General features: G+C 46.0%; 1 protein-coding gene across 2 annotated transcripts in view; it reads right to left on the reverse strand.

Moving 5' to 3' along the window:
- Positions 1-16,173, reverse strand: part of CREBRF (CREB3 regulatory factor) — a 36,302-nt gene extending 20,129 nt beyond the window's left edge. For both annotated transcript variants that reach the window (XM_006138136.5, XM_075900265.2), the window contains exon 1: positions 16,014-16,173. The gene's annotated coding sequence lies outside the window, so the exon portion shown is untranslated. The remainder of the gene's footprint in view (positions 1-16,013) is intronic.
- Between the last annotated feature and the right edge of the window lie 3,734 nt (positions 16,174-19,907).

Genomic DNA, 19,907 nt, shown 5'->3' on the forward strand with positions numbered 1-19,907 from the left:
CACATTTTTAAATGTAGAAATAGCGCTAGAATGTGCTCCTACAGCAGAGTAAACTTGTCAAGGAAAAAAAGTCCCTTTATAGATGAACATAGGAAGATAAATTATTCCTTCCCTTTGAGTTTTGTATATTTAATTTAGTATTTTTAAAAGGTATTTACATCTTAAGTGAAACAGAATGCAAACAAACTTGTGCCAAAGCAAAATAAAGTGTTTTTTAAATTTCAGAGCCCCAAATATAAACAGAAAAAAAATATATAAAACCCACAAAGCTTCATATAGCCCAAGTTTTAACTCGGCAAAACAGATCCTCAGCAAGATAATACAAATGCTTCCAATTAAGTTATCCCTTTAATGGTCTACAGGTCAAATACAAAAATGCAGTCCTTCCTGAAGATTTTATTCCTGTCCTCAGATTTCCAACAATCCCTTTTTTATTTTTGTGTCAATTGACATTTAAACATTCTGGCAGACTCTCTCAAGGCACCAAGTGTGCAGCCCTTCTCTATCTCAGTGCACTGAAAGCTACACAAAGAGACATTTACAGAGCCAGCTTGCTCAATGCTGTGAAATTTCACATTAAGCTGCAAAAAACATTTGCTCATCATGAGCAAAACCTTGCACTTTAACTTGATTTTTTTAAAGAATGTACGGAAACACATTTTGGAGTCCTGCTTTAATAGCTGGGGAGAAGAAAGAACGGGCGCAAGGGAAATGGATCACATCTTTCAACACCAATCTGCATATTACAGTCACTTTGTAATTCTGTACAATTAAACGGATCAATTTTATCTTCTATAAATTTAATATATGAGCATTTTAATGGTTTTTGGCATCCAGAATATCTGAAGCTGCAAGTCTATGGCGTGTCAAGGTCAAATTTTGACATTACAATCCATGCCACCCTACTACCTTTGATACACAAGATATAAAGTCAGGGCAGAATTTTGTCTAAGCCCTATGGCAATAGGCTCAGGAACATACCAAACTCTTCAATTTAAGGATGTTAGTTTTTGGTCTCCAACATAATTTCATAATGTCAGTCTCAAATGTTTTGTGCTTCCTTGGCTAGTCAGAATGTATTCAAATACTCATTGTTTTCTTTAGTCTAAAATCTCATCAGAACACTTCCATGACGGTATTTCAATCATACTTAAATAAGTGCTAATACTCATACTCTATGGATAACTTTTGGTATTTCCCAATAGTTTTGAGAACAAGCCAACTGCATGGAAAAAGACAGCGAGGGGCATAAGCCAGTTAGAGATTCTTAGTCTACAGTTAAACAACAACTAATCTTTAAAGTTACAAACTAACACAGCCACCCCTTAGAAATTAGTCTATAGCGTGCAACATTTACTATAGAGTAAGTCTGCCTTTTATCCTTTTCCATTCCTAAATTCCTTGGAATCATCAAAATCTTCATGATAAAACAAAATAAATATTCACACTTACTTAATATTTTCTGGGGGCTAGAAGATTAAAATGTAATACTCCAATCGGCAATGGCATATTTAAACATAGGTTTAAAATCTGAATTGGTTGAAAAGGGAAATGAGTTTGTGGATCTCAAAGGACCCATTTATCCTCCTAAAACTACCATACATTTCATCCACTATAAACTGAGTATGCTTAAGACCACACTTGACCAGACTAGCGGGGGTGATGCAGATCAGGATTCAGCATACTGACTACAGATTTGAATGAAAGGAAAGAATTCTAGGAGTCCTATAACAGGAGTAAAATACTGAAAATCAATACACTGAAAGTTGTATCGGAGCACTTGCCCTTTAAATGGGTTCTATTAATCCCCTAAATAAACATTAAAGAATAGTGGGCACTGGTAATGGAATACACACTTTCACCTCCATCAGTGATGCCCCAGGGGTGCTGTTACCATAAGATTATGGCCAATCAACTACAAAATGAATTATTAATCTAATATCAGTTGTTAGACAATATGGTAACTTTCCTAACTATCTTTCTGGTGATCTTTTAATAGAGATACTAAATGAACCATAGACACAACTTTCAAGCTGGACCATCCAATGCCAGAGTTGTTACATTTGATGTGGCAGCACATGGGACCTCACATTGCCACTTCCTGTGTTGTATTTTTTTATTCTCCCAAGTTCTAAATCCATCATCTTTTGCCAATATTAAATTCACCCAAAAGAAACCCCAGAGAGAAAGAAACTTGCAAACAACTGCAAGAGAACTGCTGAATGGCTTTACCAATTACAGTGCACCTCAATCTGCAGTAGGAATTTTTGTACTTTAGTTATGAAATAGCAATCTTGCTTTTAACTGTTTGCGATTTTAGATGCACATTTTGTACAGTTTAAAAATAGTAAGTATAGCTATATCTTTTGTTAATAGGCACTGTGCAAGTCATTATCACAGCAGTTAAGCACTTAGTTACAGAGTTAAAGTGCATTACATAAACAATTACATTTCCACTATCACGAAAAGTGTTTCAGCTGCTATGTCAAAGTTCCATAACAGAAGGGAGGAGAAAACATGTTTTCATGACTTCCCATGTCAATCAATACTTTACTGATATTAATATTTGTACAGTATCTGGAAGATGAAGAAATAAAACTTGAAAGTTTCTCTGAACACCTATTAGTAGAACTAATCCTAAGTGAAGAATGCCAGAGATGTCACAAACCCCAAAGTTATGGCCATGTAATTTAAGAACAATGATCTGTACAAGGTGTGTGTACTATACTTTGCTGTAGCATTAACAATCTTTTTTAATTAACTAGATTTCACAGATTTATATAACTGAAAGGAACCTCAAAGCCTCGTCCCCTGCACTCTTGGTAGGGTAAAGCACCATCGTGACCATCCCTGACTAACTTGCTCTGAAAAATTTTCAATGATGGAGATTCCACAACTTCACTAGGCAATTTTTTCCAGTACTTAACCTGGATCCTGATAGTTAGGATAGTTTTTCCTATTATCCAACTTAAACCTCCCTTGCTGCAATTTCAGCCCATTGCCTCTTGTCCTATCATCAGAGGTTAAGGAGAATAATGTTCTCTCCTTTTCCTATTAACACCATTTAGGTACTTAAAAGCTGGTCTGTCCCTTTGGTCGCCTCCTTTTCAGACTAAACAAACCCACTTTTTCCTATCTTCCCTCATAGGCCATGTTATCTAAACCTTTAGGTAAGTTTTGTTGCTCTTCTCTGGACCTCCTCCAATTTGCCCCCATCTTTTCTGAAATGTGGCACCAAGAAATGGACATAATACTCCAGCTGAGGCCTAATCAGCATGAAGTAGAGTGGAAGAATTACTTTTCATCTCCTCCTTGCAATACTCCAGCTAATATATTCCAAAATGTTTCCTTCCCCTATCCCACAACACGGTCACGCTGTTGACTCATATTTAGCTTGCGGACCACTATGACCCCTAGGTTCCTTTTCATAGTACTCCTTCTTACATAGCTATTTCCCATTTTTGTATGTGTGCAACTGGTTGTTCCTTCACAAGTGTAGTTCATTGCATTTGTCCTTATTGAATTTCATTTGTTTTGTCTCTTGTGTTTTTCTTATAGCTTCTTTCCATTTCCTGGGTTTACAGGCAGTCCCCGAGTTACACGGATCCGACTTATGTCGGATCCGCAGTTACAAACAGGGCCCGTCTCCCTGGTCTCCAGCAGACCAGGGAGAGGAAGCAAAGCGGCGGAGCACGTGGGCAGCGGACAGCCCAGATGCGTCTGGGCTGTCCCACTGCCCCCGTGCTCCGCGGCTTTGCTCTGGACGCCTGTGGTACAGCAGCTGGGGCGCTGCCGGTTGGTCCCGTAGCACCGCTCTGGGCGCTACTGGACTAACCCGGCAGCACCCCAGCTGCTCTGCCCCAGGCGTCCTGATTCAGCCACTGCTGGTCAGTTTCAGCAGCGGCTGAATCAGGACGCCTGGGGCAGAGCAGGTTGGGTGCCTCTGGGTTGGTCCAGTAGCGCCGAGGAGCGGCGCTACTGGACCAACCCAGCAGCACCCCAGCTGCTCTGCCCCAGGCGTCCCCAAGTCAGCCGCTGCTGAAACTGACCAGTGGCTGACTACAGGAAGCCCCTACTCCGGGCTTCCTGGAATCAGCCACTGATCAGTTTCAGCAGCAGCTGACTTGAGGATGCCTAGGGTTCTTAAGTTGAATCTGTATGCAAGTCAGAACTGGCGTCCAGATTCAGCCGCTGTTGAAACTAATCAGTTTCAGCAGCGGCTGAATCTGGACGCCAGTTCCGACTTACATACAGATTCAACTTAAGAACAAACCTACAGTCCCTATCTTGTACGTAACCCGGGGACTGCCTGTATTTCACTTTGTTTTCTGTTATGGACAACATAACTTTGCATCATTGTTTTGAATGTAGTGCCCCCACTTTCTCTAACTATAGTAACTTTGTTCTACATTAGGGATATAAAATCCCATTTAATTAGTTAACTGGTTAAATGTTAGGTTTAACCAATTAACTGATTAAATGGGAGCGGGCATTGGGGCCTCCATGCTGCAGGCAGGGGCTGCTCCAGCCAGACTGCTTCTGACCCCAGGCTGGGTGTTGGCAGCCACATGCCGGGCTGAAAGAGGCAGCTGGGGGAGTCCTCTCCACGTGATGCCACTTCCAGCCCCATGCAAGGCTGCTGTCTCCCAGCCTGTACCAGCAGCCTCACAGGGCTGGAGCACTTCTGCCCGCAGAGTTGTTCTCGGTAACCATTAACATGCCTATTCTACATTGGAAAAGGTTCAGAAAAGAGCAACAAAAATGATGAGGGGTTTGGAATGGGTCCCATATGAAGAGAGATTAAAGACACTTGGACTTTTCATCTTAGGAAAGAGAAGACAAAAGGGGGCTATGATAGAGGTCTATACAATTATGACTAGTGTGGAAAAAGTGAATTAAGGAAGTTATTTATTTATTACCACAATATAAGAACTACAGGTTACCAAATTAACCTAGTGGGTAGCAGGTTTAAAACAAACAAAAGGAAGTTTTTCTTCACTTAGCTCACAGTCAATCTCAGGAACTCCTTGCCAGAGGATGTGGTGAAGGATCGGACTTTAACAGGGTTCAAAAAAGAGCTAGATAGATCCATGGAGGTTAGGTCCATTAATGGCTATTAGCGAGGATGGATAAGAATGGTGTCCCTAGCTTCTTTTTGTCTGGTTATGGGTGACAGGAGAAGGATCATGTGAGCTTGTTGTGTTCCCTCCATCTGGTATTGGTCACTGTCAGCAGACAGGATACTGGGCTTGATGGACAGTTGGTCTGATCCAATATGTACTTATACCTCTTCCTTTATATTTTCTCTCTCTTCCTCTCAAAATAGATGATCATGATAGTCCCTTCTCACCTTAACATCTAAGAGTCTTTAAATACTGTTGAAACTATGGATGTCAACCAAGTAGCCATTAACAGGTTAACCAGTACCTTATTTTCCGGCGTATAAGGCGACTGGGCGTATAAGACGACCCCCTAATTTTTTAGTTAAAAGATAGGATTTTGTCTTATACCCCAGTGCCCCTCTTCCTCCCTGGCTTTGCTCCCGGTGTCCCTGGTCTGCTGGAGACGGTCCCCAGCAGACCAGAGGCACCGGGAGCAAAGCTGCAGCAGCGGCAGGGTCCCGCGCCTCTGAGGCTTTGCCAGAGCAAAGCCTCAGAAGCGCGGCACCCCGCCGCCGCTTCGGCTTTGCTCCCGGTGCCTCTGGTCTGCTGGGGACCGTCTCCAGCAGACCAGGGACACCAGGAGCAAAGCCTCTCAGGACGCCCCGGCAGCGGGACAGCCCCGGCGCGCCTGGGCTGCCCCGCCGCTGGCTTCCCCCGAGGCTTTGCAAAGCCGCAAAGCTGTATACCCGGCGTATAAGACGACCCCCGATTTTTGGGGGATGTTTTTTAACATCAAAAGTCATCTTATACGCCGGAAAATACGGTAAGTGATTGCTTATCAGTTAACAATTCCAGTTAATCACAACTCACCCCTCCACTGCATGTTCTGCATTTAAAACTCAGATTGACAGGCTGGCTCAGTCCCAACCTACTGGTCAAAATTTTAAATGAAGAGCACACAAGGGAGATGCCTGCCACCCCATGCTGCTGCCTTCAGTGGGGTGGCAGGCAGGAGCTGGTCCACACAGGGAGCCAGCAGGCAGGAGGTAGTTTCCAGCTCCTGCCTGCCACCCCATGCTGCTGACTGTTACAGAGGCAGGGGCGGAAGACGGCAGCAACCCATGTCCAAAGGGTGCCTGAGCTCCCCACAATGCTGGAGCAGTCTCTGTCCACGGGGAGCTCAGGCCCCCTGAAGACAGGGGCTGCTGCCACCCTGCACTTCTGCCTTTGTAACAGAGGTGGCAGTAGTCTCCCCGGGAATGGGGCTGGGAGCATACTGGATGCCAGCCTGCCTCCCGGGAGGGGACAGCACTAAGTAATCGTGTAACCGCTAAGAATTTTAGCGGTTACAAGATTATTGAAATAAACTATTTCAAACCTCCCTAGTTGAAACTTCCCCTAGCAAACCTATATATGCAGGCGCTGTCCGGCATTCTGCGCATGCGCAGATCGCCAGAACCTGGCTCTTCCGAGATTAAGATTGTCGAGCCCTGTATATATGTATACATCCACAGGTGCCCAAAGGCTCATTTCCCTCACCTCCTCCAACATTAGACTGCAGACATACCAGCAGCAGCATTACCCAAGCCATGGTGCCCTTTGGCTTCGCCTCTGATCCTGAAAAGCAAGCAACAGCTCAGGACACTACTCCTATTTTAAGAAAATACTGTCCCTCTGAAATGTTCTGCTATCAAATTCTTTCACTCTTCATTTTAGAGTAGTAGGCCCCAGGCTCACATTGCTTACAGGGTTGCCTCTCTCTCCCAGAAGGGAACAGCAGCTCCAGTTGCTCTTCTCTCTCCCCCCCAGTGAGATTACTCTTCCATATCAAAATTATAATAAAATATTTACTTATCTGTGAATTTAGGGGTTGGCCAGGGGGCAGGTGTTTGACTAGACATGTAGAACTAATTAATATTGTTAAATAACTGAATCTTGCCTGCCTCACTGTTTTGCTGCTGCAGGTGCCAAAAGCAATGTATTTTAAACAGCAGCCCAAGGGATCTCGAAACATAAGCGTCACTATTCCTCTTCTGAAAAGGACAGGGAATTTGAAGTATGGGGAAATTAAGTGAATTGCTCCAGGATATTACAAGTCAGTGGAAAAATTGGGCACAGTACCCAGATATCTTGATTCATATCCCTGCTCTAACTATGACCCTACATTTGTCTTTAAACAATAGTACCATGAGGACCACTCTCCTCTGAACACCTGCTGCATGTATATGTCAGTCAAAAAAAAGCTCACCAGACCAAATGGAAAAATTCAGCAAATTAAGTTGGATTATAGCATCTAGTGAAACAGTGTTTTGTATTTTCGTCTATATTCAAGTGCGAGAGGTTACACTGTTTTCAGGCAATTTATTAACAGCTTTCAATTAATTCTTAAGATCTTTTAATATTTTCAGGAATCAGTTTTAACTATGAAAGGGATTAATTATTACATGGATTTTACCAGAATACTATAAAACTACAAAAGAGTTACTTTCACAAGAGATAATGATGAAACCAGTTACCTCTGATTATGTTTCATAGGAATTCACTACTAGAAAGAGTATGATGGAGAGAGAAACTGAAAACAAAACTAGGCAATTATATAACTGCTCTTTTGGAAGGAGTATCCTAGCATAAGCAATGATATATAGACATATAGAATATGAAGTCATTGTTTCCACTCTTCTGCCAGTGCAGGAGACAGGGTATAGAGCAGAGTCCTTGAGGAGGATGTGAGGGCAAGAAGAAAGAAGAAATCCTTAATGTTCAGACACCGCCAGGTTGAAGGAAAATGTAAACCTATTCTAAGTCATTTTACTGTGGAATTTATTTATGAAAACACTAGAAGTTTTGACATTAACTGGGTGTCTCAACACAACATACTTCAAACACACATTTTATAGCCAATAAGTATTAAAGTATAGTCAGTTTACCCATTAACAAATAACTAATAAAAATATAATCCAATTGGCTACCCCATCCAAAAGCCTGTAGGAAATGTAGGGCTATGTTTAGATTGCAGGCTTCTTTCAGAAGAAGCTTTTCCAGAAGAGATCTTCCAGAAAACTTCTTCTGAAAGAGTGTCCACACTGCAAAAGCACATTGAAAAGCTATCTGCTTTTTCAAAAGATAGCATCCACACTGAATGGACGCTATCTCGCATTTCAGCTGTGATTACTATGGACAGAGTAGCCACCAGGGCACTTTGTGCTTTTTCCTTTTCCCTCATCTTCAAAAGAACTCGCTCTTCCCCATCCACACATGCCTTTTCCTGAAAGAGCTCTTTCGGAAAAAGTCTACTTCCTCGTAGAATGAGGATTACAAATGTCAGAAAAACCCCTCTGGCCTTTTGATTTTGTTTCAGAAGAACACAACTGCAATGTGGACGTAATTGAAGGGTTTTTTGAAAAACGGCCGTTTTTCTGAAAAAAACTCTGTAGTGTAGTGTAGACATACCCTGTGGCTACATCTATACCACATGCTTCTTGTGCAAGAAGCCTTTTGCGCAAGAGCTTTTGCACAAAAACTTCTTGTGCAAGAGCACATCCACACCTCAAAGCACATCACAAAAGCGATGTGCTTTTGTGCAAGAGAGCGTCCACACTGCATGGACACTCTTGTGCAAGAAAGCTCTGATGGCAATTCGCAGAATGGCCATCTGAGCATCTGTGCTTTTTCCCATAGGGGTTACTTGGAAACCCCTCTGGAGAATCCACACTTGCCTTTTTGCGCAATAGCTGTAGTGCAGAAGGGAGTTATGCCTCGTAGAAGTAGGCTTACCTACACCGGAAAAAGCCCTCTTCTGCCGTTTAACTGTCGATTTACTTCCGTAAAAGCACATTTGAGGTGTGGATGCTCCACGGGTTTTTGCACAAACACAGCTGGTTTGCACAAAAACCTTGCAGTGTAGATGTAGTCTAATGAACAAATACCAACCTGGGGTTTTTTCCTTAAAATGAGTTATGGCCCAGGCTGCACTTTAAAGCCTAAGACTGTGACGTGCAACATGCTAGCCACATATGGCTATTTGGCTGGTTGTGTGTGGCTAGTTGGCTTGAACAATGTGGCTATTTGGCCAGTTCCCTATAGCTGTAGCCACTATAGAGGCTATTGCTTCAGAACTGGTTGGATGCCACAGGCCTAAGACAATACATTCCTTAATCATCCCCTAATACCAATCTGTTAACCCATGTATAGGAAATTCTGTCTATTCCCTATGGGTATGTCTACTTTTGCACCCTAGTTCAGACTAGGGATGCAAATGCAGGCATTTGAAATTGCTAATGAAGTGGGGATTTAAATATCTCGTGCTTCATTAGCAAGATCTCGCCGGCACACTAGTTTGAATCACAGCTGATTCGAAAGTGAAAGTGCGTGCCAGGATGCGTTAGTTTGAACCAAACCCCTTGGGTCAAAAATGAGGAGTAATGTTAGTTCAAACCAAACCCCTTGGTTCGAACTAACGCGTCCCGGTGCACACTTTCACTTTCAAATCAGCTGTGATTTGAACTAGTGCACCGGCGAGACCTTGCTAGTGAACTGCGGGATATTTAAATCCCTGCTTCATTAGCAATTTCGAATGCCTGCATTTGCATCCTTAGTCCGAAGTAGGGCGCAAGTGTAGACATATCCTATAAGAAAATTAGTAAAACCTCAAGTTATGAACACCTTGGGAATGAAGGTTGTTCTGAACTCACATTATGGTTTCCCTTTCAAACGTTTACAACTGAACATTAATATAACTATGAACAAGGCTTGACAAACTGCGGCAAAATCTACTCGCCAGCCCTGCACTGTGAATGCACAAGACCCGCATTGCGCATGTGTGTGCCGCCGGTAAACCAGGCGACTGGCTGAAATCTACTCGCCACGGGCGAGTAGATTCACTGATTTGTCAAGCCCTGACTCTGAAACTTCTACTATGCAGAAAGAAAATGCTGATTTCAACCACCTTAACTTAAATGAAACAAGCACAGAAACAGTCTCCTTACCTTGTTCAATATTGTTCAAACTTTCCCTTTCTTTTTAGTAGTATATATTTAACATACTACAGATTGAACCTCTCTAATCTGACACTCTTTGGTCCAGCAACATCTGTGGTCCAGCATGATTTTAGTTAGCCAGCTGACCACTTATTATAGGTGTGGCCAAAGTTCCATAAAGTCTGTTTACAGCTACCACTCCTAGCTCTCAGGAGTGCTGTTATTTAGTTCTTATTTGCCTTTAACTGCCTTTTAAGAGCTCAGTAAGCAGTGGAAGTCTTGGTAATGCTGCTAGACAATATTGACTTCCCATGGTTCAGCAAATTCTCTAGTTCAGCACTGCTCAGGTCCTGAGGTGCAACACATTATTCGCTTGTGTGTGTATATGCATGTGCCTGCTATCTGATTGCATACTTCCGGTTCCAAATCAGGTATGTGATTGTCTGGTCAGTTTCAAACTCTGGTGTCCAGAACTCTGAAATTCTACTATACCTCAGATAAATAGTTCTTGTAGGGCTTTACATGCTTAAACCTTAAGAAATCCTTCTCATATTGATAATTTTTTTTATTGTGTAGTTGGGAAAACTGGGGTACACAGTTAAGTGGCATGGTATATCAGAGATGGTCACCTCTGACCAGTAAATACTGCCTCTTCGGTTAGCTAGTATTTGTACAGCACTTTTTCAGTACTGAGAATTATAATTCATTTTTCATTTCAGGAGCAAGGAGTTTTACAAGCCATGTAAACCCTCCACTTTACTTCAGGATCAACCATACCAGATTAGTTGGCAATCCCAAACATACCAATTACAGGCAGTCCCCGGGTTACGTACAAGATAGGGACTGTAGGTTTGTTCTTAAGTTGAATCTGTATGTAAGTCGGAACTGGCGTCCAGATTCAGCCGCTGCTGAAACTGATCAGTTTCAACAGTGGCTGAATCTGGACGCCAGTTCTGACTTACATACAGATTCAACTTAAGAACCCCAGGCATCCCCAAGTCAGCTGCTGCTGAAACTGATCAGCGGCTGATTCCAGGAAGCCCGGGGCAGGGGCTTCCTGTAGTCAGCCACTGGTCATTTTCAGCAGCTGCTGACTAGGGGACACCTGGGGCAGAGCAGCTGGGGTGCTGCTGGGTTGGTCCAGTGGCACCCAGAGCGGCGCTACGGGACCAACCGGCAGCGCCCCAGCTGCTGTACCACAGGCGTCCGGAGCAAAGCCGCGGAGCACGGGGGCAGCGGGACAGCCCAGACGCGCCGTGGCTATCCTGCTGCCCTCGGGCTCCGTGGCTTTGCTCTGCTTTGCTCCCCGTCCCCCTGGTCTGCAGACCAGGGGGACGGGGAGCAAAGCGGCGGAACACGCGGGCAGCGGGACAGCCCAGACGCGCCGTGGCTATCCTGCTGCCCTCGGGCTCCGCGGCTTTGCTCTGCTCTGCTCCCTGTCCCCCAGGTCTGCAGACCAGGGGGAGGGGGAGCAGAGTAGAGCAGAGCGGCGGAACGCGCGGCCAGCTGACAGCCCAGATGCGTCTGGGCTGTCAGCTGGCCGCGCGTTCTGCCGCTCTGCTCTGCTCCGCTCTGCTCCCCCTCCCCCTGGTCTGCAAACCATGGGGGGGGGGAAGCAGAGCGGAGCACGCGGCCAGCTGACAGCCCAGACGCTTCTGGGCTGTCAGCTGGCCGTGCGTTCTGCCGCTCTGCTCTGCTCCGCTCTGCTTCCCCCCCCCCCATGGTTTGCAGACCAGGGGAGGGGGAGCAGAGCGGAGCAGAGCAGAGCGGCAGAACGCACGGCCAGCTGACAGCCCAGAAGCGTCTGGGCTGTCAGCTGGCCGCGTGCTCCGCTCTGCTTCCCCCCCCCCCATGGTTTGCAGACCAGGGGGAGGGGGAGCAGAGCGGAGCAGAGCAGAGCGGCAGAACGCGCGGCCAGCTGACAGCCCAGACGCATCTGGGCTGTCAGCTGGCCGCGTGCTCCGCTCTGCTCCCCCTCCCCCTGGTCTGCAGAGGGGGGGGGGGGGGAGCAGAGCGGAGCGCGCGGCCAGCTGACAGCCCAGACGCGTCTGGGCTGTCAGCTGGCCGCGCGTTCCGCCTCCGCTTTGCTTCCTCTCCCTGGTCTGCTCGAGACCAGGGAGAGGAAGTGCCCCGTTCGTAACTGCGGATCCGACATAAGTCGGATCCGCGTAACTCGGGGACTGCCTGTACTAAAAATATTTTAGACTAACAGATTCCATCCCTTATCTAGGCTGCTCACGAGAAAAATGCACCAGTCCCCCAGACTCCTGTAGTCACATTTACTATTCTTACTCCAAAAATTATGTGCAAATGATATAATTAAAAACCCCACAAGGGAACCTGAACTGTGCACAGAAGCAAGCTTTCTGGAATACAATCTAGATGTCAGCCCACCTTTTTATTACTGTATTTTGAATTCAAGTCTCTTATAGCTTGAAAGACCAGGGGCCAAGTCTGAGCACTTTGACACTTTTACAGCAGGGAGACCTCAAGGAGTTACACAGTGAACAGATTGGGCTTCCTGTGCTGTCAATCCTGAAATTAATATTTCAGTGTGTACAGTTGAAAACTTGAAGTATCTAGTCTGTATTGGAATTTGAAATGAGTGGAACATTTTTTGTAATTGGTTAGTTGAGAATAAATGCTAGAAGAATTCTGGTCCTGAAATTAAAATATTAATTATTGATCAGTTATTGAAAATAATCCTCTAAAAAAAATAGTGTGCCTCACCTATTCTCATTCCACAGTTGTATTAAGGAACTGTCAAATCACAGGGATGAAATTAGGGTATGCACCTTTACTCAAAGGGAAGAATACATTCAGTAGTTCATAAAAAGGTCCTAATCATACAAAGAGTTCCCTGTAAGCAGATGCCAGCTGAAAGGAGGGAAGGGTCCTTGTAGGTGCAGAAGTATATCTATTCGGAGACCCATTATTTTGAAAGAGACTTTGTGCCAGGGTCCATCAACACAAAACTCCTTAAAAGAATGAGCTCACGGAATGTTATTTCTTATTTAAAAGAATGGAAGGAAGGTTGAACAGAAATTTCCTGCTAGGATAAATATCTTAATTTTCTTAAAAAATGGATGTAATTCAGATAAATACTGGATTAAACTCCACATTTCTAGAATAGTTAGTGAACATTTTATGACATTTTCTGAATTTTTGATCAAACTTTTTTGTAGAGAATCAATAATGTATATCATTATGCCTCATTTACAATGTGAAGTGAAAAGACTTAAGGGTAGGACTCTACCAATTTCATGGCCATGAAAAATGCATTTCAGACCATGGGATTTGGTCTTCCCTTCTGAAATCTGGTCTTTTTTGTGCTTTTACCATATGCTGTACAAATGTCACGGGGGAGACCAGTGCTTCTCAAATTTGGGGTCTGGACCCAAAGGAAGTTGCAAGGGGGTTGCAAGGTTACTTTTTGGTTGGGGGGAGGCCATGTTACTGCCACCCTTACTTCTGCACTGCCTGCAGAGCCAGGCAGCCAAAGAGCACTAATTGTTGGTCTATCTGCCCAGCTCTGAAGACAGTGCCCCACCAGCAACAGTGCAGAAATGTAAGAGTGGCAATACTATACAGTGCCACACTTCCTTCCACATTACTACCTTCAGGGCAGGGTGGCCAGAGAGTGGCAGCTGCTGACTGATGACCCAGCTCTGCAGGCAGCAGTGCAAAAGGATACCACCACCATACTATGCCATCCTTACTTCTGTGCTGCTATTGGCAATGGCTCTGCCATCACAGCTGGGTTCCCAGCCAGCATATACAGTTCTTTAGATGCTCAGCTCTGAAGGCAGCACCACCACCTGCAGCGGTACAGAAGTAAGAACAACAGGACTACAATAAACCCAATAACCTTGTGGTACCCACCTTAGACTTCAGCTCATTTTTGGGTCAGGATCCCTACATTTAGAACACCAAGACATCTTCCACTTAAATAGTTAAACTCATGAAAATTACTAGTTTTAAAATCCTACGACTGTGAAATTGACCAAAACAAACCTACTCATGGGGCAAGAAGGGAGGGTTTAAACATGAACAGAGAATGTAACTTCAAAGAACAAGTTACAGAGACTCTATATCAACAAAAAAAAAAAAGTTTCATCCTCAGTTTCCTGATACAAACATACACTATTAGTGATGAGAAGTCCTGACAAGTCACTACGTCAATTTGCACAGCAAGGTTTTAGGTCTGCCCTGGGTCAGGTGGCAATTAGGGAAGCTGGTCCCAGTGTGTGTAGGGTAGTGACAGCAGAAGAGGGGGTGTTTCACTAGTTTTGTAAACTACGTCCTGGCCAGCTTGTGCCTGCTGACACGTCTTGCCTCCCAGCCCAATCACTAAGTCAGACACCAGCTCCCCTTCTGCCTCGCCCCGGAGCCCTACCTGTGCCTCTCCCGTCACCTCAAAGGGGAAGGAGCTGCCCTTCATGGGACACCCCTGGTTGAGCCCGCCTGACTCCCCCACTTTCGGCCCAGCTCCGCCCAGATGTTACCACCCCCGCTCTGTGGGGAGCTGCCCCTCGCCAACCCCTCGTGCCTCGGCCTCGCCGCCGCCTCCTCCTTCTCCTGACCCACTAACACACCTCCTAGCCAACATGGCCGCCCCACCAACCAGCACTAAACACAGCCTAACCAGTGACACAGCCAGCCCCAGCCCCTTCCCAATCTGATTGGCCAATCGACCTCCTAAGTTCGCACCCATTGGCCCGAAACGCCGCCACTCACCCACCCAGCGGCTCTTTCAAGCTAGTGTGAGGCAACATGTAAACAAATCACTTTCGGAGCCTCCTCAGCTAGGCTGTGCCGCTGTTCCCACGCCGCAAGGAAAGGAGGAGCGGGGAGCTACTTCGGTCCAGAGGGAAGCAATAAAGGAATCTACCCTCATCAACTCCACCGTATAGACACGGGAGCGGGGGCTCCCCTCGCCCCACCGACCGCTGGGGTACCCATAGGTAGCTACTCTTCTCTCCTAGGGTCAGGAGGCTTACAGGCATCCAGACTCGCTCCACAATCCCTCTCCAGGGGAAGAAATAAGGATGGATTTTGATGGTAGCCGGTTCAGGCCTGTCCCGATGAACCCCAAAACCCCAAACTAGTTACACAGGGTCACAGGGCTGAGCAGGGAGCCTCACTCAGCCACTTCCCACACTCCTCACCCACTCAACTGTGGCTTGTCTCCCCTATATGTACTGATACCCTTCGCCCACACAACCATCCCCTGTAGCGAAGGTGCTTTAATCCCTATAATCGTACTGAGCAGGGTTTGCTCCCCTTGTCACAATACAGACCCCCTCCTGATCGATGTAATCTGGAATGGAAGTCGACAACATGTGCGCGCCCTTGCATATGTTGTTTCTTTCCTTTGCACTCTCTTCCAACTCCTTTGCTACAACTCGCAGCCATTCATTTTCAAAGTACACAGCAGGCATAAGAAGCTACATCGGTACTATCACCGTCCCAAAGGGCCAGAAACCTCAGAAACAGAGCAACTCAGACATCTGCCTAGCACGGAGCTGTTCCTATTCTACTACCAGCAACCATTGGAGGAGTGTCTACCGATCTCCACACCTCTATCCGCGTGATACTTCCCCAGCCCACGCGCCTCTCCAAACCCAGGAGAAGGAATCAGAGGCAGACACACCCCTTCTTTCAGCCTCTGGTTGTCCTGGCCTCAATGCCCCGGTTCCTGCCCGTGTGCATCAGCGATGCTCCTGATCTCCGCTGCTGGGTTAAAGGAGCGCTGAATGCAGCCCCCAGTCGCGGCAGCGATTGCGCCAGCCTTCACACAGCAGCCCGAAGCCCCTATCCTTCCATGGGCTACTAGTGCCACAGTGTCTACAGCCTCCGCCCTGCCGGGGGCTACTGCTACCACCATCCCCACGACCCCTCCCTGTCCGAGGCTGCAGCAGCATCTGTCCCTCACCTGGCGTGCCCCCGACCCAGCGGGGGAGAGGAGTGTCTCAGTAGGGGGCGCCGCCCGTCCCGCTCCGGCCCGGACCCTCCATGCTGCTTTGGGGTTTGTTTTGTTTATGTCTCTTCCTGACGGGTTCCCGGAAATCGCGTGACTCGCCCCCCTCACGTGGGAAGGGGGGGTGTCCGAGAGCAGGCCAATCACAGGGAATAATGCACAGGACCAATCAGAAGGTGCATAGCAGGGCCTCCTTTGTCATGTGACGGGGTAAATATGTGTGGGGAGGGGCCTAGCGTGTGTGTGGTGCGGGGGGATTGGTTCCTTTTGCCTATACCTTACCGACCCTCCCAGCTGCCTATAACGAGCTTCAGAGGGGTAAGAACTGGGGCTCTGCGTTTCAGCCTCGCAGGGAGGGAACTCGGAGCTCCACCCCACGAAAGGTACCTGCCGGGTCTCGGGGCTTCAGATCTACAGGGATGGGGTCTCAGGGCTCCAGCCCTGTGGGTGCGCCTGCCATGGCTCAGTGCTTCAGCCTGGCTGCTGCTGAAATCTTGAGCCACAGCAGGTGCAACCCGCAGGACTCATTCCTCAAGAGCCCTGATCCTGCTGGGTAGAAGCCCCTAGCTTCACCATCGTACTGCAAGACAGAAGCACCCAGCTTCTTTCCTCCCCCCTCCAGTCCGGTAGATGGAGAAAAGTAAAAATGCTTATGAGCTGCAGTTTGGCCATGTCTGATATATATGTCATATACGGTAGCAGGTGGTCATAAGGTCTTTCCCTCACAGTGAACAGTAGGGTCTCCCAGGGAGTTGTTGGAGCAAGGTCACACCATGCACAGAGCTATGGGGTCCCAGGCAGTTATTGGTGGGTGTTATTTTTATGTAGTTTAAAAATCTTAAACTTAAGAATTGTTTCTAGTGAACACTGGTCCTCTCTTCATCCCTGTTCCTATATGGCAGTGGTCCCCAACTGCTGAGAGTTGTGTCCTCCTTATGCTTGTGTGGCCTTTGAGGGAAGGAGGGGGGGAAGAGAGACAGACAGAAGTAAAGGGGGGTTGAGGCTGGAGCCACATTGGGGTGGGTTTGGGACCAGGAACAGGACTTTGGTCAGGAACCAAGGACAAAAGTGGAGTTGTGGTTTCCAGGTCCCAGTCAGGTGTAGCTCTGCTCCTGGCCTTGCACCCAGCTGGGACTGGAGCTACAGTCAAAGCTGAGGTCAGCATGGGAATATGGCTGAGGGCAAGAGCAGAACAGAATGGGCCAAGAGTTACTCTCTCCTCACCTGGTGAGGGCTGGCCTGTGCCCTGCTGGATGTTCCTTCGTGCCTCTCTCTTTTTTGGGTGTGTGTGCACACATGCACAGACTCCCCCCACTTTGGGGACCTCTGCTATACAATATAAATATTCAATTAAAAATACTTGAGGCTGAGCTAGGTTTGGTACCTAAATCTCTGCTGCAGTTGCCGCAGCCTGTAAGCAAAAAGGCTCTAAAGCTAGTGCGCATGGTAGCAATATGAATGGGGTTTTTTCCTGGCATCCTCCCAGTAAAATACAGATGGGCATTAAACAAATAAACAAAACCTGGTCCTCATGAGTTTTTCATTCATTTACATCTCTCTGACTTGGAGAGTGAACAGTTTTGGGCTTAAAATAGTTTGGTCTCAAAGTAAATTGTAAATAAAAATACACCTACTCAGTTGACAAATTACACTTTATCCACTCATTCTATTTCTGCTCATCAGTGCTGACTGCTCATACTCATTTCTTCCTATTGGCTAGATGCAAGTGGATGCCTCTGCTGTTTACTGATGTATTTCATTCTATTGTTTATAGGTTCAGGTCTATTAAATAAACAATGTGGGAAGAATAAAGGAAAGATTGTGGTCAGCTTCAAAAAGGCTTCCCTGTTTTACTAATTACTACTTAGATTGAAACCAATATATTAGGAAAACCCTTATTTGCTTTCTGCTATTTAGACTGCTCTGTTTACTTTTGTACCAACATCATACAGGCTAACAATTATTTGACACTATCCAAGAATGTGCAAGTTTCCTCATAGTACAAATAGGAAGACATTCTCCCTATCTTGAAGATCTTAAAATCTATTACCCTAATCTTGCAATGTGCAGGGTATAAGCACAGCAGTCTACTTACATTCTATTTCTTGTTGGCTCAGGACCTAATGTCAGATGGATGGGTAACAAAACAGCAGTAAGAACAGACACAGAGCTAACATCAATACAATAATGACTTATGCACAGCATGATGGAGCAAGCCATTATTAAGAAAAAAAATGACTTTCCCTCATCACAGTTCAAAGAGAAGTTAGTGGTTTGGCAGACCACTTCTGAAAGGAATTCCATGCATAGAAGACAGTGTGAGTAAAGTCATCTGTAGAAATGACCACATGCACCCCTGTATTCACACCCTATACCCTGCATGGTGGTAATTTTTGTACAAAATATGATTTGCTAGATAGTTTAAAAACTAACTTGCTGGTTAATACCATCATGGTGGAATTAATGTAGCAATATTATGAAAATGTATTAACATAAGGTGAAATAACTGAAGTGCATTTTCCAGAAGACTGGAGAGTGGGTAAACCTGTTTCTCAAAGACTAAGGACAAGTTTAAATTTCTAGCCAGGTGTTAGCAAAGCTGATGGGCAGTCACTAAGTGGCTATTCTTCAGAAAGGAAGTGGAGCAGGAACAAATACAGCTGCATCTTAGCAAACAGCACTATTGAAATGCTTTCACCACCAATCAGCCTCCATACTCACAGCAGGATGGAACTTTATCTAAGGGTCACCCTTAGGAAAATCCAATTTCAAAGGGTATCAATTATAGAAGTGAAGGGCAAAAGCATCCCATGTTCTTGCCCTCAATTAATCTCTTTTCTATATAAGATGACAAAAAAGCCTATGGACTTCACGAGCAGATGGTGACCTGAAATTTGGTCAGCCCTATTGCTAGGAGCATGTGGTAAGAGTTTCACTTTGAACCAAATTTTTGTTAAGTTTAGAACACATTTTAGATTTACTTATAACCATTTAACTCTTATATGTACTCTTAAAATCTCTTAAAGAATAAAACAAGTTTAATTATAAACTAATTCAGCATTGTCTTTAAACTGAATGATTTAGGCAGTTCCATTTATGATAGCAAATTGTTGTACACTGATCTCCTTAGAGGGGCAATAGGCTTATTATGTCTGAATTGTCCGGGAATGGGCTGCATAATGCAGAACACTTTTTTTTGAGGGACGGTGGGGTGGGGCAGGGAGAGAGAAAGAAATCCAGTCCTGGGAGTGTGTTGGGTTCACCTGCCTAGTAGTAACCAAGGTTGCGGAAAGCCAGAATGTAGCTGGTATTTGCCAACAGGCAACTGGGGTCAGAGTTGCTAGATCAGGGTTGTGGCTATACACAGACACTCAGGTCAGATCAACACTAGACCTTGAAGGTTGGCTTAAGGCCATGGTCACCAACCCACTGATAGCCATCAACTGGTGGATCATGAGGCTTTTGGGGATTCCCTCTCAATGCCCCCCACCCCAAGAACCAGCAACAATGGAGGTAGTGCAGGCCTCCTGTGGGTTCGCGGGGTGGGTGGGGAGGAGTTCTGCAGCTGAGCGGCAGGTCCTGGAAGTGCGTGGGCTGCTCTTTCCCGCCCCCCTCCCCAAACAGCCGATGCGGTACCTAAAATGCCAGTGTGTTGCATGCTGTGGACTTTCTTCCCCTGCTACGTTCCTGCGTGTGGGGGAGGGAAGAGTCTGGGACTGCACCAGTTTCAACTGCTTAGGCAGTGCACATTGCCATGGGGAGAGGAAGAGCAAGGCGCATGCTGCCCAAGCAGTTGGAACTGGTGCAGTCCGGGACTTCCATTCCCCCCCACGCAGGAAGGCAGCAGGG

The sequence above is a fragment of the Pelodiscus sinensis genome, chromosome 16 (genome assembly GCF_052426305.1).
Source record: "Pelodiscus sinensis isolate ZL-2025 chromosome 16, ASM5242630v1, whole genome shotgun sequence".
In the NCBI taxonomy this organism is placed as follows: Eukaryota; Metazoa; Chordata; order Testudines; family Trionychidae; genus Pelodiscus; species Pelodiscus sinensis.